Consider the following 27,852-nt stretch of genomic DNA (forward strand, 5'->3'; position numbering starts at 1 on the left):
AAAGCACAGGGGACAAAAGCATAAAATACACAAAAGTAAGGCTTAATGCTTGCCAATTGATTTGATAAATACATCATCCGAGTCTTCTTGAGAATACTTCTTTATATTATTAACGGTAGCTGTAATGATCATAAGAATCTTATAATTTCATTTGTCGTTAAAGTCTTGTAGATCCTTGCTTTCTTTGTTCTCTCTCAGTAGGATCTGAGTTCCAGAAGTATACCAAAGAAAGCAAACTCTCATGACAGGAACATGCATATAATTCACTAGATTCCATTTGTATAGATCAAAATAATTAACTTGATTACTGCAGTAAACAGTTGGTCAATTCAGATCAGAAACGTATTATGTAATAATCAATTCATTTAAGGATACTACATGGATAAACTACATAAGTGCATACAGTTGAGTAGCGTGAAGTAGATACTTCTTTGTGTGAAGGACTGATCATTACATTGTATGGCACTGGGTCTGCTAAGGTCAACAATTATCTGTCTGCACCCTGACACGGAAAACAAATGGACTGCAGCTGATACTCTATTTTCTCGCTTGCTGTTGCAACCTTCTATTCACATTATCTACTGTGAGGATAGGTGAAATGAGTCAGTATAGGTTCAATGAAGTACATCCAAATAACCACAGATGAGTTATTCATCAATCAGGAACATAACTCTTTATTAGTTCCTGTATTCTAAGTTTTCAGTATTCTGCCTCTTGCTTTCTTCACATATCTGCTCTGAAATAATGCATTCCTCAAGCAGTCTTTACTGATCATGCAAACAAGTGTTTAGCTTATTTAATATTCACTAAAAAGTGAACTCTCAATATCTTTTTTTTTTTTTTTTTTTGAGAAAGTCTCACTCTCTCGCCCAGGCTGGAGTGCAGTGGCACGATCTCGGCTCACTGCAAGCTCCGCCTCCTGGGTTCATGCCATTCTCCTGCCTCAGCCTCCAGAGTAGCTGGGACTACAGGTGCCTACCACCACACCTGGCTAATTTTTTTGTATTTTTAGTAGAGACGGGGTTTCACCGTGTTATCCAGGATGGTCTCGATACCCTGACCTCGTGATCCGCCTGCCTTGGCCCTCAAAGTGCTGGGATTACAGGCGTGAGGCACCGTGCCCGGCCTCAATACCTTTATCAATGGTAGAGTAAGAATGAATTTATAACCTTTTCTCAATTTCTTAAATAATTAGAACGAAGAGACAATATCAGATAATGGAGACAGAATATTTTCGGAGTTGGTGATCTGAAACCCAGTTATGGCTGAGTCATTCTGTTACTCTAGAAGATTCCTTTGCCCCTGCTTGGGTTACAGTTTCTCCATTTGTTTGTTAAGTAAGAAACCTGACCTTATCAATATTAAGGTCCTATTACCTATTGGGTCCTATTGGGGTAATTTAGTTTCAAGGTTTAGAAATTTGCTTTAACTAGTAAATGGGGAGTTTGCTTGAAGAAGATAGGGTTCTCAAGAGGAACTAAGTGTAAAAAGTAAAAATTTAATTCTGATTTTTCTTGGCTTTATTTTTCCTTACATATGCATTTTTTCTTAATGCATTTCTGTACATTACAGTTGAATTGCTATCCGATATCTTTGTTTTTGGTTTTGTATGATCTTCCAGTTTCAACATCTATAGAGACCAAATAGAATGTTTGTATTCTAAATACACATGCCCAGAAGAGACAATGCCTTTCACTCAGCTGGAGTCCTTTGTGACATTCCAAATGGCCAGTCATCCTATGTCCAGGAGCCATGTGAGCTGAAAAAGAATGGAATGGACAAATTGCATAACAGGGTAAAGACATCTCTTATAGTTGTGTGACACTATGTATAGTTTATACTATTTTTCTACATGAATTGTACTTTGTGTCAGGGCAAAATCCTGAAATAACCAAGGTTTCTTAGGCAACAAAGTAGCAGGAATTTGGATTGAAAGCCACATCAGGATAGGTTTATGTGTAGGGATTCTCACCAGAAATTATTTTCCCCTTCTGCTGAGTGCAAGGATCAAGAGAAATATGCTTGCTTAGAAAAGTGATGTAACATTTAGTTTCTTGGTTGGTTTTTTGTTGCTGTTGTTGTTGTTGTTTGTTTGTTTTTCTAGAGTGTTCCTTAGCATTTTCACCATAGCAAATTTGGGGATTTATCCCCCAGTTTCCATGCCTCATCCATTTGAAATAGCATGAATTCAAGGTTTCTAAAGAAACTCATAGTCTGAGGGCTGACTTTGTCTTTTACTTACCTTTGAGAGTTATTAAATTGACTAAATTTTGGACTTTCTCACTTGTCTAGTTGCTTCAGCTTGGAAGTTTGTTCAGAGTCTCCAATAGGACATCATAGTAGAAAAATAAATTTAAGGCTATGGATTTAACTTTGAACAGCAAACCCTTCTCTGTGAAATTTTAAGAATCTCATGCTCCCATAGTAGCCTTATAGAAACTAACAACTAACGAACATTGTCATTTATTAGTGTGCCATGGGTCTGGCACTGGTTTGGTAGTGTGAGATAAAAAGATCATGAAGTCTTTCAAGGCTTCATAAAATTTTATAAAAATAAAGTCAATTTCCTAATACATAGAAAAGCCAACTTTCTTGGTTCTCTCCAGAAGGAAGCATAATTATATGGCAGTGTTTGTTGTTTATTTGCTCATCATCAGCCAATAAAGAAGGAAGTATACAGATGAAGTAAACATGCTGTTTCTACATACCTTATGTTGTCAGGTTTGGCACCTCCTTTTGCGTATATGGTTTTTCTGCTTGCCTGTTTTAAGGAGGCTGTTTTAGCTTCTGAAAATATAATTAATGATAGTTGCACATGCAATTTTTAGACTCTAAACTGGTTAATGTTCTAATGCTTTGTCAAATCTCTTTGTAATATTTGGATTATAGTCATGAAAATGAAAGAGAAGGCAATGGTGAGAGAAATTTGAAGGCTCTAAAATCAGAAACTAGCAAATGCTAATCATCTGTGTAAGTTAATTGGATTTTGAAAGAACCAAAACTGAGAATGTCAAAAGTAGATTAAGTTCTGACTTAATCAGGCTAATATTAATTCCGATCAATTTATCTAATAATTTAGCCCCTCTCTTCCTTGAGAAATGGCATCCCTGCTTATATCTGAAAGATATTCTGAATGGTAGCATATGGTACAGGCATCTGTAAGTTGCAGCTGTGAATCAGAGTTGCTGCTTTGTGGCTTAGGCAAGACCACAGCTTAAATATTGATTTCTGGAGCTCTGACATAACAGCAAACAAAGTGAGAGGCTGAACTTCAAGGTGCAAGGGTCAAAGCACAGGACCAACCCTCTGGCAACTGTAAAGAAAGGTTGCATATCTTGCCTTTCTACATCTCTTCTATCAAGAATCCAACCCCTTATGCTCACAGCAACCTCCAGGAGCCCTTTGGCTCTGTAGTCTCATCTTTCAAATCCAGTCCATGCACATCCAACCTCAGGAAGACAAATTCTTTCCAACTTCTTTTCTCACCAGAACATCAAATATTTCTCTTTCACGTTCATATCAGAATTTCACTGTGAGTTAGGAAACTGGATAACTGAAATGTTCCAAAGTTGATTTTTAGATAATGAGCCCCTATTAAAACTTGCATTTTTTTTTTTCTATTTTGAACATCAAATCAAAGAAAAGAGTGCCCTGTTCAAAGAAGCTCCCAGGAATTACTCACCATGAATTTTATGTTTGAGTAATGGTCAAGTCACTTTGACCAACTGCAATCTGTACATAAACTTGTGTCATTTTCCTTGCTCTGAAACTTAAAAGGGTATATTTAATTATGCTCATTTCATCTTATACACAGATAAATATATGATGCCTTCCATAAAACAATTATTAAAATGTTAGGATTTTTTGATGCCTGAGAAATACTTTGATGAAATAGAAAACTCACTTTTGTGTGAAATTTAAGCCCTTCTCCATATACAGAGCTCATAATTTATCCATAGGAGACTATGTAAGTGGAAGATAATGACTAAGAACCTAGAGTATTTTTTTAAGTTTTATTTTCCTATTTTTATAGTTAGGTCCAAGTTCTCATACATGAGTCTGGCAGTAGAATAATATTTAGTCTTAATACTCAGTTTCATTCCTAAATAATCATTCCAGATTTTCTTCCTGACAAAGATTACTCATTCCAGCTGCTTAATTTGGAAAGATTAAAATTGCAGTGAGCAATTTCATCTGAAAAACTAAATTCCATAGAACATTAAAATATATTGAGATTTCTGGTATCCTATAATTTTCTGGGTTAGGGATAATTGTAAACTCACATTTTAAAAGGATTCATAAAGTAATCTCATAGAAGTTGCATGTGATTGCTTCCTATTATGGAATAGTAAGCCCAGGTCTTCCACCCTTATAATTCTTTTTTATTAAAATTATGACATGACTTACATTTGGACTAAGTGGTAGGCAGAGATAGACCTTGCACTGAGAAAGTTCTGTAGTTATTTGACATTTTAAATGATTATTTTCCTTAATTTTAGCTAACTCTAGAATTAGTCAAAAATAATCATTTAATTAAGCTCCAAGTTAGTGCCAGTGTGTGAAAGAATTAATCTAAAACTAGTTACATGCCTTATAGAACATCCAATAATTTAGATCTAAATGGTTTATTTTTCAAGGTAAGTGTTATAGGGGGCCAGAGAGGAAAAATACTGAAAGTTAGAATAGGAAAGCTTTATTCAGAAAACGGGATTGTTACTGACCATAATTTAGGTGTTCTGAGAGAGATTGGAGACATTTAAGCTAAAGAGAGTTGTTTCTAAACACAAGTGAATGAGCTATGATTATAACTGAACTTACCAAAAACTGGAGTTGCAAAGTTTCCATTATGCATTGCCAGTCTCTAAGCAAGAGTACTATTTCTTAGTGTCCAAGATCTCAGACTCAAATTTATATATAAATTACAGCTTTATCACTTTGTAGTTTTGTGAAATGGATATTGACTTAATTTCACTGTTTCACAGTTCCCCAGTGAGGAAATTGAAAAAAAAATAGAAGTATGTACTATATGGGAGGCTGAAAAGATAAAGAGATGATCTAAAAACAAATCCAAAGCAAAGTAACAAAAATAAAACAAAACAAAAAACCATGTGCAGTGTGCCTGGCAGGTCATAAAGATGTTATTTCACTACTCTTACTTCAGAAGCTTCCTGATTATCATAATTATAGATGAAAGAGTGTGCCTGTAGTGTTTCTATTCTGATATCATAAATTCTATCATTGAAAATATATTCCCATGATTATGCCCAGATTACTCTTTGCAATATTTTTGACACAGATACATAATAGAACATACTACCTCCTTCTTTAACTGCTTTTTTAACTTATTGATCAAATATTTTAAGTTTCTACAATATTTATGGTACCTTTTTACATGATAAATGAGTATAAAATGGTTGAATCACAAGCTAGCTGTGCTGCTGTTGTTAGAGGATAGGTTTAGTGACATTTCCTGAAAAGCATAATGGCATCTACATTTTAGCCATATATACAACATTTGCATATTTTTAAAAGATACATTGCTGGTTCCCATTGTAGATGTCACTTAACATCCTTTTCTAGAAACTTTTTATCTTACATCCACAATCTTTCCCAATTTTGTTGGTAGAACTCCATCTAGTTGCTCAAGTTAAAAAAATCTGGAGTTGTTCTTACATATTTCCCTTTATTTACATTCTATATGTGATCTGACAAAAATAAATCTAGCTTTCTGTGCCCTCAATACAGCTACACAATCTATTCATTTCCATCTCCAATGCAGCCACTGTGGCCATCATCCTCCCCTCATCTGTACTGCTACAAGAGCCTCATAACACACCTCTCTCCTCCTTGACTTTCTGCTGTCTACTTAACAGTTGCAAAAGAGATTCATTTAAGTGCAAGTAATATTACATAGCTACTCCTTTTAAACTTCACCAATGTCCACCTTTCCTCTCAATAAAAAATATTTTGTGATGAAAAAAGAACAAATTATTATTGTGATTATATGATGGTTGTTGCCAAGTAGAAGTACAAAATGCTCTAGGAGTATCTAATAGAAAAACCTTGCTAAGTCTGTCAGGTCAGGAAAGACTTACCAAAGGAAATAATATTAAGTAGAAATCTGAGTAGGAACTAGCTGTACATGGTGGCTAGATATACAAGGAAGATGAAAACAGAAAAGCCTATTTCATAGTACTAAGACAAGAAGAAGTGTGACCTGTTTGAGGAATTTAAGGAAAGTCATACTGGCTGATGCTGACAGAGTGAGAGTGGCTGCTGATGTCACTGAAAATTTAACTGATAACTTCCCTGAGGTTCTCCTCTTCTGAGCCAAGTGCACCTTTTATCTAGCATTCACAATTAATAGAGTCTAGGAATCAGCCACCCATGGTGTTGTGGAGACTTCCTACTAGATTTTGTTACTGAACAACTCAGTGTGTACATCAGTCTCCAAACTTGGATTGCCTGCAGGTGGATTGGAGCAGGAACGAGGCTTCTATGAGCCTATCTCAGTGATTCATAGGAAATATGAGAGTCACCAGGACAAATGTAGAGTTTCTGGAGATAGAGAGACAGGAGTTGATAGGAGATGTTTGGAAATAGCAACTTTAGGGCTTAGATTGAATTGTAACAATTGTTCTCACTTATGAAATGCTGTGTTAGAGGTTCCTCTTCTGTAATGCTTTCCCCATCTCCACTGATGGGTTAATTTGTCATTCTGTTCTTTTGGAAAGGTGTTGCTTAAATGATTTTCAGTTTTCTTTTCATTATGAGAGATTATATAAAATCAAGTTTAAGAGTACAGGTTTTGCTAAAACTGGATCGTAATACTGAATTTGCCATTCACAAATGACCTTGGTGAGGTTATTTCTCCTTTATTAGCTTCCACATCATTATCTGTGAAATGAAAATAATTCCCTCACAGGATTGTCATGATTATTTCCATGATGCATATGGGTTATGTAAATTCATGCCAACATATAATAAATACAGAAGACATGCACACTATTACTTGTATTAAGAATTTACATAGCTTTCTCCATATTAAATTGTAAATTTCCAGAACACATGAAGACCATCTTATTTATTTAAACTCAGCATGATGTCAAAACATTGCCTTCTCTATAAAGGGGCTTAATTCTGTGTGAAGTTGAACTAAGTAAAAATGAATAAGGACTAGTAAACTTGGGCAGAATTATGCAGAAAGTCCAAATTTACTCAATTTACTGCCTCCCACTCTCTTCTCAGTTTATTATTTTCCCTGACCTCAGGGAGCTTTTCATCAAAGATAAGTAATTTCCTTTATGGCAATTTCCTTGGCCCCTTAAGTATATTTAAAACACCTCTGCCTTCTGAATGTCCATGCCATTTTATTAACAGCTAACAAAATTCATTTGTAACTATTGGAGAGAGAACTTAAATAAACATGTTTTAAGCCAGGTGCCTGCCTTATGTTGGATATTTGGGGAAATAATATTTTTTCTGATTTGTCTCAGATATAACATGGATACAGCAATCCCTCTCCTATTTCGGTGGAATAGTTGTCTGCTCATTTTATTTAAACTCAGATATGAGTATTGGAAAGGATTCCAAAAGGTCCAGTCCCATGCTTCCAGACAGATAGGATAAATTTTCTCGCATTTTTAAATTTTATATAATGTGATGTCTAATGATATTAAGTACCTTGTTCAAAGACAGACAGCTAATAAGGGACTGGGTGATTTGTACTTTCTCCTGCCTTCTGCTTACAGCACCACACAGTGTTTTACACCTCATGCTACGACCAAGCAAACCCCTCTGGCATTAGAAAAATGTATCAACCGTACCCAAAGCCAATATAATAATGAAAGTTATTAAGTAGAGGGACTTGCCTATTGATGTGGATCTCTTTGAATAAAAAAGCCTAACATAGATTTCTCACTGGCACCAATGTAGCCTCAAACCCGTTTTATTTTTTTCTTTTTATGTCTGATGATAAAACTTTGAAATATAAAGCTTCAGCATGAAATCCCTGACAAAGCCTTAACTACTGTAAAACCAGAAGGCAAAGCTATAATAATTTCAGCTTTATAGTATAATCAGAAATTGAATTACTCTCATCTCATGGCAAAGTCAATATTTCTAATGGATTAGAAACATGGCTGATAAAAGTATTGTTGAGTATATATATATGAAGAATCTCATGAAAAATGATTTCTCTGTGGTCTATGTCATTTGAAACTTGGCACTGATCTGAAAAGAAACTTCACGGTATGGACCACTTTAGTAAGTAAATGCTTGGAAGTCAAGAAAAATGAGGCTAAAATGTGTCTGGTAAAGCAGTTGCAAACCTCTCCTGACATGTCCCATTTCACTGCCAAGCTACCGTTGAAAGAATGGAGCCTAACTGTGAAAGGCCTACTCTAACAAGGTGAAAGTCAGGTCAAGAGGGTACCCGTGAAATAAAAATGTTGTGATTTCCTCAAGCAAATTCTCAGAGTCCTTTAGGAATCTGTCAGCTGGACAATACATTGGGAATCCTAGGTGAGAAATTAAACTCTACTACTTTTTAGCTCTGTAAATTTGGGCAAATCATCCTTTAGCTGGGTTTACTGTATCTACCAATAAAGAGATGGTCTACAAGAATCTGACTATTTGATGCTTCTGTGATTCTACAAAATCCAGTAAAGAGAGGTATCGTAACTATCACATTTAAAATGCTCTGCATTCGCAGGTGATAATTAGCTTTTGGGGGCTTTCTGTAATACTGGATGTAGCCTTATCCCAAAGAAAATGCTCTCAATTTTTTTTTTCAATAAAAGAGCAAAATACCTTAAAATTAAAACTGAAGTTTTGGGAAAGCAGATGTTCCCTTTATCCATAATTAACCAAGAACTAGTGCTGAAAGTTTCCTTTGGGGAAACAATTCCAGCCATATCATAGGTAAATCTATATTCTGAAAGTATGATTCAAACTTTTGGTTTAGCTACATCTAGTTTTTAATAATTTCACATTCATAAAAAAATCTCAGATCATAAATAAGCTATCCATAGCACCTATAGTTAGTGGTAAGAGCCTTGAATTCTTTATTTCAATTTCTCATTCTAGGTATCTTCTGTGCCACACTTCATTTGTCAATATAAGTATTTTCCATCTTCCAAAACTTATATAAAATTTCATCTGCCAGAATGTGATGTTGTTGCCAAAAATGTATAACTTGTATACAAGCATGATGAAACAATCATAGACAAATACACACATGTACACTCACATACATACACACACAAAGCCTATATTTTTTAAAAATGATGTTATTAAAGACAACAGAAAGAGTGAAAAATGTTTTAAATTAAATAAGGCTACAAAGTCATGAAAACTATATGTAATAGATAGTTCTGGATTAAATCCTGAACAGAAAAATAAAGATCTTATTAAGGATGGAACTGGAATTATTTGTGAAGGTTGAAAACAAACTATATATTAGGTTATGGTAGTATATTGGTGCTGACTTTTCTGAATCTAATAGCTGTGCTGTGTTCATGTGAGAAAAACTTGTTCTTAATAGATTTATGCTCAAGTACTTAGATTGAAGGGTGATGATGTCTGCAACTTACTCTGAAGAGTTCAGAAAAATAATAAGAATAACATTAAGAAAAAAGAAGAATATGGCCAATGTTAACAATTGGGAGAACCTAGGTGAACAAGAAACCATTAGACTGATTTTTAAAAATATTTGTATATTTAATTTTTTTAAATAAAAGGGTTTAAAAAGACAGTTGTTTTACAGTTTTTAAAAATTCCTCTCCTTCAAATAGGAACGCTTTTACACTATTGGTGGGAGTGTAAACTAGTTCAACCATTGTGGAAGACAGTATGACAATTCCTCAATGATCTAGAACTAGAAATACCATTTGACCCAGCAATCCTATTACTGGGTATATACCAAAGGATTATAAATTATGCTACTATATAGACACATGCACACGTATATTTATTGTGGCACTATTCACAATAGCAAAGACTTGGAACCAACCCAAATGTCCATCAATGATAGACTGGATTAAGAAAATGTGGCACATATACACGATGGAATACTATGCAGCTATAAAAAAGAATGAGTTCATGCCCTTTATAGGGACATGGATGAAGCTGGAAACCATCATTCTCAGCAAACTATCGCAAGGACAGAAAACCAAACACCGCATGTTCTCATTTATAGGTGGGAATTGAACAATGAGAACACTTGGACAGAGGGCGGGGAACATCACACATGTGATGGCCTGTCGTGGGGTGGGTGGATGGAGGAGGGATAGCATTAGGAGAAATACCTAATGTAAATGACAAATTAATGGGTGCAGCAAACCAACATGGCACATGTAAAAATATGTAACAAACCTGCACATTGTGCACATGTACCCTAGAACTTAAAGTGTAATAAAAAAAAGTAAATAAATACAATAAAAATTCCTCTCCTTCTTTGAAAATATGACATTTTAAATATATTTAATTTCACACTTAAGCTTATCTAAAATATATTTGTTTAAATTATGTATTCATTAGTAGAATGTGAATACCTTAAAGATAAAGTCACTACTTTATTCATTTTTATCTTTTTCAGTGTCCAATAGAATATTTGTATATAACATGTATTCAACTCAATAATAAATTGGTCAAATAATTAATTCAATCCAAATCTACTGATATGTACTATGTGCTAAAAACAAGGCTAGTTTTGGAAATTACATTAATGTATTAAGTAAAATCTTCCAAAGAATTCCCATGACACTTTAAACTTGATATAAATATATTCTTATACATTCTATTCTTCCATATTTTAAAATAGTTTGAGAAAGAGCCAGGATAGGACGCCCAAACATATTTGGGAGGCACAATGAAAGTGGTGATGTCAGAAAAAATTATTTTTGTGAAGCACAAAATTTCTTCTTCAACAACAGTGGGAGGGGTATGCACAAAGACAAAGATATGGTATTTTCAAAACATTAGAATAGTTGAGTATGGCAGAAACATACAGAGTAAGGAAAACAACACAGAAGCTAACATGGCTAAATGAAACACATATCTGTTCACAAATAATATTATATGCAATGCTAAAAGATTTGTTTTTAATTGTATGAGAACAGTTTTAACAAAAATAAGCAGATAATTCATACCATAAGAAATGAATTAAAAGACAAACATTTAGAATGGCAGGGTGGAAATAAAATAGAGGGAGCAACAAAAATCAAAGCAGCAACACATTTAAAGGTTGTTTCCTTAATCCAACAGAGAAATTAAGAGTTTTAGCCAGTGGCCATGGGGATGTTGAGGGAGTGGAGGATGGAATTAAAGAATATCAAGGAAATAAACTTATAGAGTTTATTGATTTATTTGAGGAATAAAGGGGAAGGCAAAATAAACCAAAACATGATTCCTAATTTTTTTCTGGTTCAGGAAAATAGGTTCAGTGAAGTACCAGTGATTAAGAAGAATAATGCAGAGGAAGGAAATTCTGATTCTGCCAATAATAAGTCACTTACAACGAACTATCCTTCATGCTGAGAACAATGAGAAGATCTAGTATTTGAAGGCATTGCAAAGTCATCTAAGAAGGTAAGATTTTCAGTGTCAAGACATGGAAAAGTAGAGAATTCTGAGGAGTGAGGCTAATTGTTGCTGATTTTCCTCTGACTCATTAGATAGCAGTAGTTGAAATATAAAGAAGCTAAGGGGAGAATAGCTCAGATTGATAATTACAGAAATGAAGTTGAGCTCTCAGTATTCTAATGGAACTTGGAGAACAAAAAAGGGTTTCAGGATCTTCCAAGAAGGAAGATCCATGGTGAATTCAGGCAGAAGGAAGATCAATTCTAATACTGAAGAATGACTGTAATTAACTCAATACACGGGCTTTACAGCAAGTTAAAAACAATGGAAAAAAATTAGTGGATTGAATGACACAGAAGAATATATCCTGATTCATTATTGCCAATTTAAGAAATACTTTAGATATTCAGGAAGAAAGTGAAAATTCTAACATACATATAATTGGAACCCAAGAAAAATATGATAGTAAAAATGAGATTAAAAAAGAACAAAAAGTGAAAGAGAGTTTTCCAAAACCAAGGAAATACATAAAGTCACAGATTTAACAATAAGCAACATACTAAAAGATAATATGCATATATATTTATTATCTATACAAAAGATAAATATAAATAACATCATGAAATATTAAAGCCACCAAAGGAAGGAAAAGTATAACCTCTCAAAAAACAAGAAAAAACTTTGCTACTGAATTTTCAACACAATTATAGAAACCAAAAGAAATCTTTATTCTGAAGTAAAAAAGGCAACACAGCATTTCAAAATAAAGATTACACAGAAAATATTTTCAGTTGAGCAATAACTATGAAATTTGAGTAATGAGTCACACACACACATAAACCCCACAAACCTAAAATATACTTTAAGCAGAAAGAAGATGAATTTAGATAGCAAACTTAGAAATGCAGGGTAGAAACGAGTAGAGAAAAGGTAGGCATGTTGATAGACAGTATTAAACCATAATAATTATTATCGTGGGGTCCTAAACATATAAAGAATTAAAATACACGCCAATAATGAAATATAGAGCAGGAGAGGAATAAACAACTTAAAATTATCTCTGAACTTTTATTTCTGAAAAATGATTAAATGACCAATTTATATTAGACGTGAATAAAGTATGCATTTTTAATATCTAGGATAAACACTAAAAAATGAGAATGTATAAATAATTAATTGATAAATAAAATGGAACAATGAATGAATAATTAATTTACCCAAGACAAGTCAAGAAAAAAGAGGATTGTGAGTAGAGAACATTAAGGACAAATACAAAACAAAAAAGTAGTAAGATAGTACATTTAAACCTGCATATATTACTAATTATATTAAAGGCTATGGAACTGATTTAAATGATAAAGGTGGTCTTGTTAAAACAGAATCACTTAAATAGGTAATGATGATGATAGAGAAATATATCAAAACAGCTAAAGTGATTAACATCTTACCCCTTTTTATCTTAATGTAAAGTCGTTTGACGATTAGATTTTTTACTGTTTTACAAGAAGAACAAATTTAATTCAACCAATAGATAGATATTTTGTGACTGTTAGTGTCACCATAATCCTGATACTATAAGAAACTTAACTTAGGACAACACTGAATAAATTTCATACTAGGGTTTTATTCAGAGTTTGGAAAAATTAACCAAACTGCATATCACAGATATGTCATTTTTGTTATCAGTCAAATTCAAGACATTATCATTATTTCTTCTCCATACACTCCTCTCCAGACTCTTCAGACCTTTCTTCCCCCATGTCTCAACTGTCTGCTGCTACCTTTCCTCTCTAGATCTCTATTCCACAGCACAAATTTCTGTATACCTTTAAACTGCGTTATCAATTGTCTGTTTACCACTTTGCTTTAACTGAAAATTAACTTCTCATGCAGTCATTTTAACAGAACACTGCCCATTCCCCTGTACCAATGGATAATAACATGATAACATGAGTTAGCAGCTTTTCTAGCTCCAAAATGCTACAAATGTGTATGTATGTGTGTTTGGTGTATCCTGAAAGCTAACGTTTCCATCCAACAATATTCATGCCTGTGAGTACTCATCATTAACACCTATCAACCTATGTGGTCATTTTTATTTATTTATCAAACACGTTGACAATAAACTCAGTTTTTTCAATGTCTAGTCCCACTCTGATCCTGCAATTATTTCAATACTTGTAGAGCTGACCTATTCAAGATTCTACTCTCTCAGTTCTTTAACGTGCTCAACTTTTGTGATCTTCATTCTCTAAACATAAAATACCCTAAATATTGTTATTATATGGAATCACTGTGTTTTTATAATATGTAATTTCTATATCACATTTTCTGATTGGAGTTTTTTAATTAAAGCTCTCTTACTCCTTTCTTCTCACAAAATCCCATTTCTGACTATATCCTTCTACTCCCTACTATAGCATTCGTACTCCATTTATTTTACCCCCCAACCATCTATTGCTTTTGCTATAGTTCTTAACTCCTTCCCTTCCTTTGCTTTCAGCATAGTGACCCTCCTTACTTGATATGCTTGTTTAATAAGCATAGAATTTTTAGTATATTATTTTAAATTTATTACTTACAAGCAACTTAAACACCCTTGCCCATTTACAATTTCCTGGATCTCCCTACACTAAACCACACACTTAGACCAATATAAAAATTTTGCTTTATTCCAACATTTACTTGGGTATCTATAAAAAAAGCAACAAAAACAACCGGAACATAACCTCTTCACCAACTCTCAATCACCCTAAAAAAGTTTTTGCTTCTCTTTTTTAACCACAAAGAATATAAAGCAATTAGATAAAAATGTTCTAAATGATTTATCTCTATATAAACCTCACTGCAGTTGTGTCTATATTTATCTCAATTTCTTATTTCTCTAGTATGACAGTTTCTTCAATGTATCTTAATTTATACCCTTATATTATCTTCTTGTTTTCATAACATTGTGCCTCTTTAGGGAAAAAATTCCATTATTATTCTTTTGTCTCTCTTGATATTCAACTTTTTCCACATAGGTTTTCTCTGCCTTCCTCCACCAAGGACATATATTTGTTAAAATTACCCTCAACTAAAAATCTTACATCTAGCTAAGCAACATTGTTATTCTTGCATTGTCTTTACAGAAAAATATTCTCTTAAAAACCATCTATACTTGAAGAAGAGTTTTTTCAAATACCATTCATTTTTTGTACAGTATGACAAGTCATTTTTTTGTGACTATTATATGTACCAGCACTGAAGCTGTGCTCAAAAATATTATAAAAGATTATTTTGCAGCAAATTTCTTAAAAAATATTTTTGTGCCATGTTTCTGAAGTATTGGGCAATTATTGCAATCTAGGCTCCTTGAAAAGCAGATGTAAATCAACATGTAGAGATTTCCTTGTAATCAACACCTATGGAGTTTACAAAGCAGGATTGGGCAGAGGAAGAAGTTGAGCTTTGATACAGTCACACTGGAGGCTCAGCCAATCCTATGGAGAATTCTAAAGCTAAGATGACTTTTCAGAGTTGTCTTGAGTTAGGACAAGAAGCCTGGATCTTTAACCCCAATACACATCAGTTATTGTGTACAGACCTTGGGAAGGGAGGGTGAACTTGAGTGAGGCAGTTCCCTTCAACCACTGTAATGCTTGTTGAGGTTTAAGAGTTCAAGGCTGTCTGCCTACTGCACTTCCACCTGCTGGACAAATAAGTACTTCACTTCTGAAGGGAATCTAGATAGTGCATTATAGCATTCACTACAGTAATGTTTACCAATCCCAATTTCTTAAGAAGTTCCTCTTTTCATTTAGTCTACAACTACATTTATAAGCCTCATCAACAAAACTTAAGTATTAAAAATTCATGTTTTATTATTTCTGTCAACTGACCGAATTTTTTTCTTGGCTACTCATCTTTCTTTATGAGATGTATGGAAGGTAATGCTAAACAAAAAGGCACCTTATACTAATTGCATATCTGACTGCATTCCAAGGCTTTGTTCTGGTCATGCTTCCTTATCATAAATTCTTAACTATTTTGTTAATTCTAATGGAACTATATCATGAAAACTGTAAAAACCTTAATGTCAAACCTAGCATAGTTCCCTGAAATTAAAGGATACATAACCAATTTTTTATTGTGTACCTTCATGATTGTCTTCACAACTTCAAACATCTAAAACTGAACTCATCGTCTTTCATGATAGAAATTCTTATTTATCTATATCCTTTTTTGAAATAAAATTTAGATATTAAAATAGTTCATTCATAGAGAAAAGTTAACAAATAATGACTGTACAGATAAGTTATCTAAAGTAGATACACCCATTAAATGTCATCTCTGTCAAGAAATAAAATATTGTCAGAACAATAAAAACCTTTCTCAGGCCACTTTCTTTCTCTCCAAAGGTTAATTATGATTACGATTTCAAGTTTTTATTTAATTTTATTCATGCCACAGAAGTTAACTCTTATTAGCAAAATAAAACTTGTGCAATCCCCTTATGTATAATGATTCTTTCATCTCTATGTAGTGCCAGTGAATCAACACTGACTCATGTTTAGAGTTTGTTGAGTTGAGTATATTAACCAATTGCTGGCTAGAGAGTCTTCTCAACAAATAAGGCATGTGGATGCTCATGCCAAACCCACAGCATTGTTGAAGAATCATACAAAAAAAATTTTCTTATTGTCTCTTCATATTTACTCTCTGAATCTAGAGATATATCCATAGAAATTGGGATCATTAACCACACCTGAAGTTCCTCTTTTAAAGATTCCTTCTCATCATTTACATATTCACATAAAAAGCATCAATTATTACTTTCATAAACAAATACTTTTGAGATCCCTTGCTACATAAAGGGAACTGGGTAAGTCTGTAAAATGAACATTACTATTCTTGGAAAGACTATGTACTATTAGTAGAGAAAAAAGTAGAATATATTGTCACAAGCATGATTTGATTGATTTAATTAAATAAAAACTTCACTGGATTTAGATATGAAGTGACAACAATAGGATTACCTGGGGAACATTAAAAATCCTGTACTGACCACTGAATCAGATCTCAATAGATATTGGTTGAATTGAGTGGCATGTTTTGCATTTTGAGCACTGCCATTTTACTGCAAAAGATAATAGAGCCAAGAGAAACATAAATATATGCTCTGATACCTCAAGAATGAAGACACATTAATATATTACACTGATGTACACATGATTCACTGACATACTTCAAGGTACTTCTTGTTTGTAGAAGTGAAGATAAAATAATAGAATTTCCTTCTTCTGATAGATAAACTTGTTATTAGAATTAATGTTAAATGATTATTCATGCCTGCCCTCTCTAGTATTTCAGGCTTTGGTAGAATTTTAATAATGGAGATGTTAACATGCATTATGCTGATAAGATTCTATCAGTAGATTGTATAGATAATAAATTTATGCCCATCAATTTGAAATGTGAGTTTAGGCAAAGAAAATCTAACTAATGGATAGATTGTCCAACTTGAAGATTTATTTTATTTTAAATTGATTACTTCTCTCAAAAGACATCAAGCTACTTGAAATAATTAAGCAACCAGGCTATTTGCTGTTATTTGATAACCCTAGCATATTTTCAGGGCATGGTGCAATGGATGAATTGATCTACCAAGCACAATTACATCTGTTCATTGGGCTTATAAAAGAGTGCTAAGAAATTTCAATAAGTAATTTCAATCTGTTCTAATGAATGGAAAGTAAATCTGAAAAGCTGTTGGATTTGAGACAAGAAAAAAGAGAAACAAACAGTTTATTTTGTTTTGCAAGTTTGTCCTTTGTTAGTTCTTAAATTCATCCAGTGAAATTAACAAAGCATACATCAGTCTGGCATAAATGAGTAGAACTGAATTTTTTCACATTGCCGAACAGTATTATTCAAATAGGAACGCCGTTTTCACATGTTGAGCAATTGTTGCTCTTCACGCTCTCAGCGGAGTGAAAAAAAGAGTGAGACTACTGTAAAGCAGCAAAGATTACACTACGAAGCAAGGATAGATTTCCTGAATTTCGATGATGTGGTCAGGGTCATCTAGCCCAATATCTCCTCTAGTGGTAATACAGGTGCAGGTTATTTGTCTGGGTTATCATTGAGATAAAAATAACTGTCAAGTGTCCAAGAACAAGACAGATAATGAGATAAACATTTATGTGTTATACTGTGTTATGCAGTAGCATGAAGAGATAGAGAATATATATATATGAGAAATATATATATATACATGAGATAGTATATATTGTATATTGTATCTCATGTATGAGAATATAGAATACATACACATGGTGCCTGACTTACTATGGTTCAACTTACAATTTTTTAATTTTACAGATGGTGCTAAAGTAATGCTCATTCAGTAGAAACCATACTTCAAATTTTTTGGTTGGGGGACAGGGTGTCACTCTGTCACCCAGGTAGGAGTGCAGTGGTGCAGTCTTGGCCCACTGCAGCCTCTACTTCCCAGGCTCAAGCAATCCTCCCACTGCAGCTTCCTGAGTAGCTGGGACTACAGCCACATGACAACATACCCAGCTAATTTTTCTATTTTTGGTAGAGATGGAGTTTCGCCATGTTGCCCAGGCTGGTCTCAAACTCCTGAGCTCAGACGATCTGCCCACCTCGGCCTTCCAAAGTGCTGAGATTACAGGTGTGAGCCACTGTGCCTGGCTTCAAATTTTTAATATTGATCTTTTCTCAAACTATTGATATGCAGTATGGCACTCTCACAATTCCCCAGCATTGGCGGCAAGCACAGCTCCCAGTCACCCACATCATCAAGAAAGTAAACAACTGAATCTCTACAGAGTACTGTGTTTCCAGATGATCTTGCCCAACTGTAGGCTAATGTAAATGTTCTGAACATGTCTAAGGTAAGCTAGGCTAAACTTTAATGTTCAGTAGATCAGGAATATTAAATGAATATTTTCAGTTTATGATGGGTTTATTAGGACATAATTCCATGATGAGTTGAGGAGCATCTATATCTATCTGTATCTATATCTATATTGATATCTCCATATCTATCTACATCTATATCTGTATCTATACCTATAACTCTCTCATCTATACATCTGTGCTCTATTATCTATGTATCTATGTATCTATCTATCTATCGATCGATCTATCTATTTTGCAACGTTTCCAGTTGCAAAATATGAAACAAAGCAAATGGAAACAAATACAACTAAACCATTTAACTAACAGTTTTTCTTTGCATCTTCACTCAATAAGAAATTTGGAAGCTGGCAGTCCAGGGCTGGTCCTGATGCTCAATACTGCCTTTGGAAACAAGGCTGTTTCAACCTTTCTGCTACAGTATCTTTAATGCATCAGTTTTCATCCTACGCTTACAATCTTTATTAGTTAAAATGGCCTAGTACATGCTATGATATTTTAGAATCCCTATACCTCAGGGGCTCAACATAACCAAAGTTTATTTTGTTCATGCCAAGTCCACTGTGCATCTAAGCGAATCTCCTTGGCAGCTCCTCACCATGCAATGACTGCTTCATCCTGGAAGAGATACATGTCATTTCCACCCACACTTCAGTGACCAAAATCAACACTAGACCAGAGTATAGTTTTACAAGTACTAATGATGCAAAGATATTGAATATTGGGGGTGATAGTAATATATACCTTACCAGGTTATGGTTACAAGATGACAGCTGTACTTTTAGGCTGAGAGAGAGAGAGAATGGGAAAGAGATCACAAATGTTTTTATGTAGTCATATTTGTTTATTTATGAGAAGCATACTACCACTAGTATAGGCATGTTATAATAGAAAACTGGGTTGTGATATTTTTTGTAAGAATCTCTGTTCCAAAGAGCATTATAGAAAGTGTTGTCCAGACGGTGGTGAATGAGCTATTTGAATTGCAAACACTAAGGCTGAATTTTCATTTATTATCTAGCTTTTGGAAGAAGTAATCCTTTACTGCACCATCAAACTGAGGTATGTGTATTAATGTTGGCAGCATTAGGATCATAAATAATGGGACTCAAAAAGCTTGGAAGTGAATCTTCTTTCTATATATCAGAAGGGACCACAGTTACAGAATCCACTGAAAAATCAGTCACAAGATACTAGTGTCCAAGGAATCATATAAGTTGTAAAGGATCTACAGTTCGGAAGACTGTCAGAGAAATTGCCAAACTTGAAGTGTAAATGCGTCAGAATTGTTTAGAGTCTGGTCTAACAGCAGCCCAAAGAAGATCATTTGAATAATTTATCTGAAAGGTGTCTAAGAGCCTTCAGTGAAGGTTAAGATGGAACAAATTTGGCTTTGCTTGTAGAATCTACAGAATGGTCAGGCTGCCTCTTAATGGAAAGGTGTCATTCTGGCTCGCCCATGAATGTTCTAGCAAATGCTTCCCCAGTATCAGACTGTGTGTTTTGAAGAAAAGAAAGCACTGAGGAAGAGACAAATACTTCTGGGATTATTGGGATAAGAACCACCCATTTCTCTCTATCAATGTTTTATAATGACAGTAGTGAGAAAAAGGCAATAGTCGCACGGTACTATTGTGTCTCTTAGTAACTCTCTAAATTCAAGACCTCAGAATGATAATAATGTGAAATGGTATTAGGTTTACATCATGAAGATCAACCATGCCAATTGTGGAAGCATTGAAAATTAGGGATTTTATGCCAGGCGCAGTGGCTCATGCCTGTAAATCTCAGCACATTGGGAAGCCTAAAAGGGCAGATTGCTTAAGGTCGGGAGTTCGAGACCATTCCTGGCCAACATGGTGAAATCCTGTCTCTACTAAAAATACAAAAAATTAGCCGGGCGTGGTGGCAGGCACCTGTAATCCCAGCTACTTGGGAGGCTGAGGCAGGAGAATCTCTTGAACCCGGAAGGTGGAGGTTGCAGTGAGCCAAGAATGTGCACTGCACTCCAGCCTGGGTGACAAGAGTGAAACTCCGTCTAAAAAAAAAAAAAAGAAAAAGAAAAAGAAAAAACTAGGGATTTTCAAACAGTAGTCATAAAATAGCAAGTTTAACATAAATATGTCTCCCCAGTTCTGCTTTTAGTTTTCTCTATTTAAACTGTTCCAAAATTTAATAGGGTCTTTAACTGATATCTATCAGCTGGAAGGATGGTTGAACACAAGCGTTCTGTTATCACACTTTCTAGGCCTGATTACTGGTTCTGTTACTTTGCAATCTTGTGTAAGTTAATTAAATTCTCTGAGCTTTGGCTTTATAACATAAAACATTATTAAAATAATACCTATGTAATAGAGTTCTTATGGGGTTAAAATACAAATACACTGAAAGTGCTCCATTATTATTATTATTTTACTATTTAACAGGACGAGCCCAGGTGTACATTATCTAGAAAGGGAAACTCTAGTATCAATAATAAAGCTTGGCCACAAATTATGCCTGTGACACCAGAAAATTAAAGAATAGATTGGTCACAAACGGTGGACATTTCTGGTGTTCTTTACAATGACAGGTCTGTTATATATACTAGTAACAAAAGAGATATTATTGTTAGCCATACACAATATAATTTGAATCAAGCAATAAAATGTGAAAATTTTGAATGCAATTGAACACATTGCTCAGTTTTGCATTTTTCCCAAGTGTCTTAGAGTTGAAGGGGACTGGGGAAATCCACTCCCATTTCCTCAATGTTATTTTCAGGATGAAATTATTAAAATAAAGAGGTAGTCCCTTTTACATTGCAATATTGAGGCTCCTCTAGTCTTCAGTTTGTCTATCTAAAATATCAATACATGATGCATCTAATGGCCTGGCCCAGAACATCAACAAAATATGCCTGTGCACCTGCTGGTCACTTGAGTAAACTGAGGTTCTCATAGTTAAGGATATTGTTTATAGGCAGGAAAATAATACTCACTTTAAAATTTTTATTTATTATGATATTGCAATCACTTTTTTCATTGTACCTTGTTTCTTCCAGTGATACTGCTAAATTACTCAATATATTTGAAATCCATTAAAAATCATAGAAAAATTTGCTAATACCATTAATTGAAATAAATACAACTTCCTCAAACCCCCATTGAGTCCTGACTGTCAGGTACTGTACTAACCCCTGTTTATAATATCTTGTTTAATCCTCATATCTGCTTTATGAGATTATCATCTCCATTTTCTAGAGAGCTGGAATGGTTTAGAAAATACCTGTCTACCCCAATGCAAGTACTTTTAGCACTTGTGCTATTTGAGACATTTCTCTAACACAGTGTCTGCTGAGCACATAATGTTTTGTTGAACATTATCAGTTGAATAAATGAATTAATAAAATGAACTAAAAACAAAGGAAATAATTGTACTTTACCATAAAGGTTACTAAACCAAAATAGATGTAAGATTTATACAATTAATAGTACATTAGAGTTAAAAAATTTTAGTATAGTTAATTTTTAGACAAGTAAACCATCTGGGTTGAAGACAAAGAAAGAAGAGATATTTAAAATAGTCAAAAAAATAAAACAGTGACCATTTTTAAAATTTAGTTTTGAATGTTAGTAAGTAGTGATAGGTCAGTAAAAATATCTTCCATAAACTAGACCAGTGTATTTCAACATTTTGTAACCTATTCTCATTTTGATAAACAAAAGCAGAATCAATGACCTCCATTAATGTTACCGAAAATTTCAAAATTAAATTATTGTCAATAAATGGAGCTGGAAAAACTGTATATTCATATACAAAAAGAACTTCCAGGCTCAAGCAACCCTCCAGTCTCAGACTCTGGGGTAGCTAGGACTATAGGTGTACACCACCATGCCAGCTAATTTTTAAAAACTTTTGGTAGAGATGGAATCTCCTTATATTTCCCAGGCTGGTCTCAAACTCTTGGCCTCAAAGGCTGTTTCCACCTTGGTCTCCCAAACTACTGGGGATTACAGGTGTGAGCCACTGCACCAGGCCAATAATTTTCTCTTAAAAGACACTGCTAAGGTAATGAAAATTCAAGCAACAGACTTGGGAAAAAATATTTGAATATCACTTATATGATTAGTAACTCATATCCAAAATACATAAAGAACTCTCAAAATTAAATAATAAGTAAACAAACAACCCAACGAAAAATGAAAAAAAATGTTTGAACAGACCTGATACCAAATAAGATATTTGGACAGCAAGGAAGCCTATGAAAGGGTGTTCAACATCATTAGCTACTAGGGAAATGAAATTAATACCGCAGTGAGGCACCTTTACATAGCTATTAGAATGACTAAAATTACAAGACACTATACCAAGTGATGGAGATAATGCAGAATTCTCAGGATACTGCTGGGGGAAATGAAAATGGCACAGCTATTTTGTCTCCCTGGGGACAATTGGAGATGAGATTTGGGTGCAGACACAGAGTCAAATTATGTCACTAACTTTATGACTTCTACGTTTTCTCTTGATGCTATGTTAAAGAGAAGTACATGTGTTCAAAATTGTGTTATATTTGACCAGTAGTAGACTCTTCAATTTGTCTCCTTATACCGCTTTGGTATGTCCCTATAATTTTTTGAACCCCATTTTACTTGGGGTACAAAAAAATATTCTTGGTATATGCCTCAGCCTTGTAATCAGCCATTTATTTGAGGAGACTTGGTTTCTCATAATGGAAAACCAAGATCAGAGTACTAGATATGCTCATTGCTACTGGATTTTATTCTTTCTAGGTGCTCTCAGTATAGAGCGCTTGGAAATAAATGTATGTATATTTATACATACATACATGTGTGCATGTGCACACACATGTATACACACCCACAGAGATTGTCATCCGTTTTTATGTCTAGTTCTTTTTATGTATTAAAGTTTATGAGTTCACATTTATATTTTTAATTCCATTCTAACACTGCTAAGCTTAGGAATAGGACAAGATCATCCATATTTCTACTACTATTCAACATTGTATTAGCCCATGCAGTTAGAAAACAGCTAGAAATCAAAGGTATATAAATGGCAGTAAATTACTTTAAAATATTTATACTGACAGATTATATGATTATGTGCTTGAAAAATAGTAGACAATCAATGATAAACCTAATTCAAATCATACAAGAATTTAATAAAATAGCAAATTATAAAGTTAACATACATAAATCAAGAGCATTCATATATACAAACATTAACCTTTTATTGAGGATATAATAAGAGATAAATTGTATATATTAAGAATATAATGGTAGTAAAACTCCACTTAAAATAGAAACAATTTTTTTAAAAAAACCTAGAATTAAATTTGACAAGAAATGTTCATAGCCTGCATGAAGAAAACTTTATAATTCTCTATCTTTTGACTATCAATGTTCTCTTTCAGAATTATTTAAAATAGAAAGTTATAAAATGTTTAGCTTGAATGGCTTTTTAAATTGTATTAATAACGTCTCATGTTATTACATTGTAATTGAAAAGTATTGATAGCAGTACTTTTACTTTATTAATTTTTCTGTTATTCGTGACAAATTATAATTTTTGTAACTGTCTTATATACACTGAGAAGAAGGTATATTCTATAACCAGTGTGTAAATTCAATTTATAATCATATAAGCCTATTTGATCTGACTTGTACTGAGAGCAAAGTATTAATATTTTCTAGTATTTGTGTGTTTCTATGTCTTCTTGCATATCTGGTAAGTTTTGATTTATGTAAGTGGTTGATGCACTATTTTGTGTATAGATATTCATATGCATTATTTCTCCATTTAAACTGTAAGTTTTATTATTAAATTCTTTTATTTTTCTAACATGTAATGCTTTGTGGATTAAACTCTACTTTTTTTAACATTGCTATCACTACCCATGATTTCTTTTTATTTCAGTCTGATATATCTTTGCTCATCCCTTATTTTTAGCTCTTTAAAATAATTTGGTATAGAAGTATCTCCTATATATAGCACATAGTTGTCTTTTTTGCAAGTGAAATTGAAAATTTTTTTTCTTTTTAACAAGTGAGCTAACCCCATTCACATTTAATAAGGCTGATAATTTTCTTTCCATTCAACCTAATCTCTTTTAGAATTATGTATATTATGTGATATGCTTATTTGTTCTATTTTGAAATTTCTTTTCATAATTAGGAAGGTTTGTATTTTTGTTCTTATGTAACATTTTAATCTCTGGTTGGTAAATTTGAATGAACTTTTGTTGTTGTTTGCTTTGTTTAATGAAGCCAATTTCTGCAGTTAACAAAGCTAATATTTTTTTAACATACAGTTTTCAGTACCTTCAGGGGGTGTAATTGGTCCTCAGACCTCTGTTAGAAGGAAGGAATACCTCAAATAAAAAGACTGGAATCCTTTTGTTCTGGCAATCAGTGTCTTCCAGAGTGTGAGCCTCGGACATAAACTGGAGATCAAAGACTTGAACTATTACCATCAGTAAGCGGCCAGTTCCAGGTTTCTTGACATTTGCTGACAATGACACATTTGTTGTTGGAGCTTCATAGTGCATACACTGAACACATCTAAGCGAATATGTAACTATTCTTCCTTTCTAGATCTAAGGGTATCCTCATACTTTTTTACAGTAAACAGTTAAATTTCTCATAGAAATACAATAAAAATTTAACATGAATGCTGATCAAACTCAGTAGAGGCCTCTGACAATGTTCTTACAGCAGGCTCACAATAGGTGCAGTAATATGTCATAAATGTGTTAGTGAGTGCAGTATTAAAGTGATCCTGTACCATAATTTGTAGGATCAAACATAATTGAAATGTCTTCAATAAACAGGTGAGATACTGTAGGCTATGAACACTGGAGTATATTTTATTAATAGACAGGAAAGGAAATGTAAATGATGTCAACTAATTACTGACCACCATATCTCCCATTATTATGTCTCTCCTCTTCTACGGTGTAGATTAACTACCAATATGCCTCTTGACCTTCTAGGGGATTCTGACCATTTTATTTAATCCAGACAACCACTGAAATGAAAACATCTTCTCCTCCAAAGTTATCGCCTTTTTTGGATCAGAAAAGAACAAAAAACTTTCTTTCTCTCTCCCTTTCTCTATGAAACACAAATTATTAAAATCATTGCATATAAACTGAGTTCACGAGATAAAAGTATTTTTCCTTTAGATAACTTCATATGAATACTCACATTTTTGAGAAACAGTTTCTAAGACCCTGTTTATTTCGGAGCAGAAATGGCATGACTCCCAACTGTAGACCCAGTCCCTATCCAGGGATGATCATCCATCCACAGTCAAGAGAAATGAAGTGTTAATTTACATGAAGTTAACGAGTGTCTCATTAATACCACAATGTTAGGATGTTAACTAATACCCCAAATGTTAGATCTGTATCTCTGTGTAGTGTTCATGATTTTAATCTGCTAGTGTATGCTAGATGCTGTATGTCATTGCATTGAAATCATAACATAAGAGCATTTAGGATTGATCTTTTTCTGAGAAATCAGGATGTTAGGGTATTCATATTTCTCTTTTTTTTTTTTTTTTTTTTTTTTTTTTAAAAAAAGAGTCTTGCTCTGTTGCCCAGGCTGGAGGGCAGTGGTGCGATCTCGGCTCACTGCAAGCTCTGCCTCCCAGAGTCACACCATTCTCTCCTGTCTCAGCCTCCCAAGTAGCTGGGACTACAGGTGCCCACCACCACACTTGGCTAATTTTTTGTATTTTTAGTAGAGATGGGGTTTCACAGTGTTAGTCAGGATGGTCTTGATCTCCTGACCTCGTGATCTGCCCACCTTGGCCTCCGAAAGTGCTGGGATTACAGGCATGAGCCACTGCGCCTGGCGGGTATTCATATTTCTCTAATGTAATGTCTGAACCCTTGAGTTACTAAGTTGAATGGGATTTCAGTGGGGAAGGGCTGTAATTGGCAAAATAATGTTAGACTTGAATACATGAAATCTGGGGTATTGTTCTGACAGCCTAAGACTCAGAAAATAACTGCCTGAGTAGAGTTCTGCACATTTGTTAGAGTCAACTGGAAAATATTCTCCCCAATATTAAACAAATATGAACTGGAGAAACAGATAAACAGAGAGAAAGAGGGAGAGATTTGGTAAGGTTCTATATGATACCATACTATAATATAAACATAATTTATATGTTGCTATTACATCCATACATATTGCTGTGTTCAAACTATGCAATTTTCTTAAACTCTCATCTACACCCTCTGCAATATATGGTAAACCTGAGCATGGGATGAATTTTCCTCTTAATACAATTTCTTAGTTCAGGATAAAAAGAGGGTTATGGGAAAACGGAATCAGTGATTGTTGCTGATTATCCTGTGGAATTTGTTATTTTTCTTCTTTGATTTCTAGAAAAAAAAACAACTCTGTCAAACATTATATGCCTATAAGATTGAAATAAAGCTGGGTTTGGCAAAGACAGTTGTATGCATAAATGTTCTTTGCGGCCATACGAGGACTATTCTTCAAAATCAAAGATGGAACTTATTTGTTAATTCCCATTATCTGCCTGACATAATAATATTCATTAAACACAAGTACAAGACAGGGTTAAATTATTCATTGGGTTGAGTGTTCATTTAGTAAGTTTTGCATTCACCAAGCATTAAATTCATATGTTCACAAAACATTATCTGCAATAATAGGAGCCATAACACATTGACAGATAATGCATAGCACTAGTCTTTGAATAGCAAAATTTTTAAATATCAAGATTTTAAAAATAAACTTATAGACCATTTTTTTCTTATAGCCTATATATGTGTTCCAATGGCCATAACATGATTATTTGAGTAACTGCCATATTTTTGTTTCCCCTTTTGCAGTAAACAAAAGATGACTGTTTTCCTAGTTAGGCGAACAACATGGCTTGACTTAAAAGAAGCTCATTTGATTCCCAGAACCCTCTAATGTGGCCATTTTCCAGGGGAAATCCATATTGAATACTACCTGTCCAAACCATCAGAATCTCTCTTTCTGAAAGTATATAGATGAGGAGCATATAGAACCTGGAATTCATTTTTATTTTATTATTATTTTTTAAATTTTACTTTAAGTTCCAGGATACATGTGCAGAATGTGCAAGTTTGTTACATAGGTATGCATGTGCCATGGTGGTTTGCTGCACCCATCAACCCTTCATCTAGGTTTTTAAGCCCCATATGCATTAGGTATTTGCCATAATGCTCTCCCTCCCCTTTCCCCCTACGGAGGAACAGGCTGCAGTATGTGTTGTTCCTTTTTCTGTGTCTGTGTGTTCTCATTGTTCAACTCCCACTTATGAGTGAGAATATGT

The sequence above is a fragment of the Pongo abelii genome, chromosome 12 (genome assembly GCF_028885655.2).
Source record: "Pongo abelii isolate AG06213 chromosome 12, NHGRI_mPonAbe1-v2.0_pri, whole genome shotgun sequence".
NCBI lineage: Eukaryota > Metazoa > Chordata > Mammalia > Primates > Hominidae > Pongo > Pongo abelii.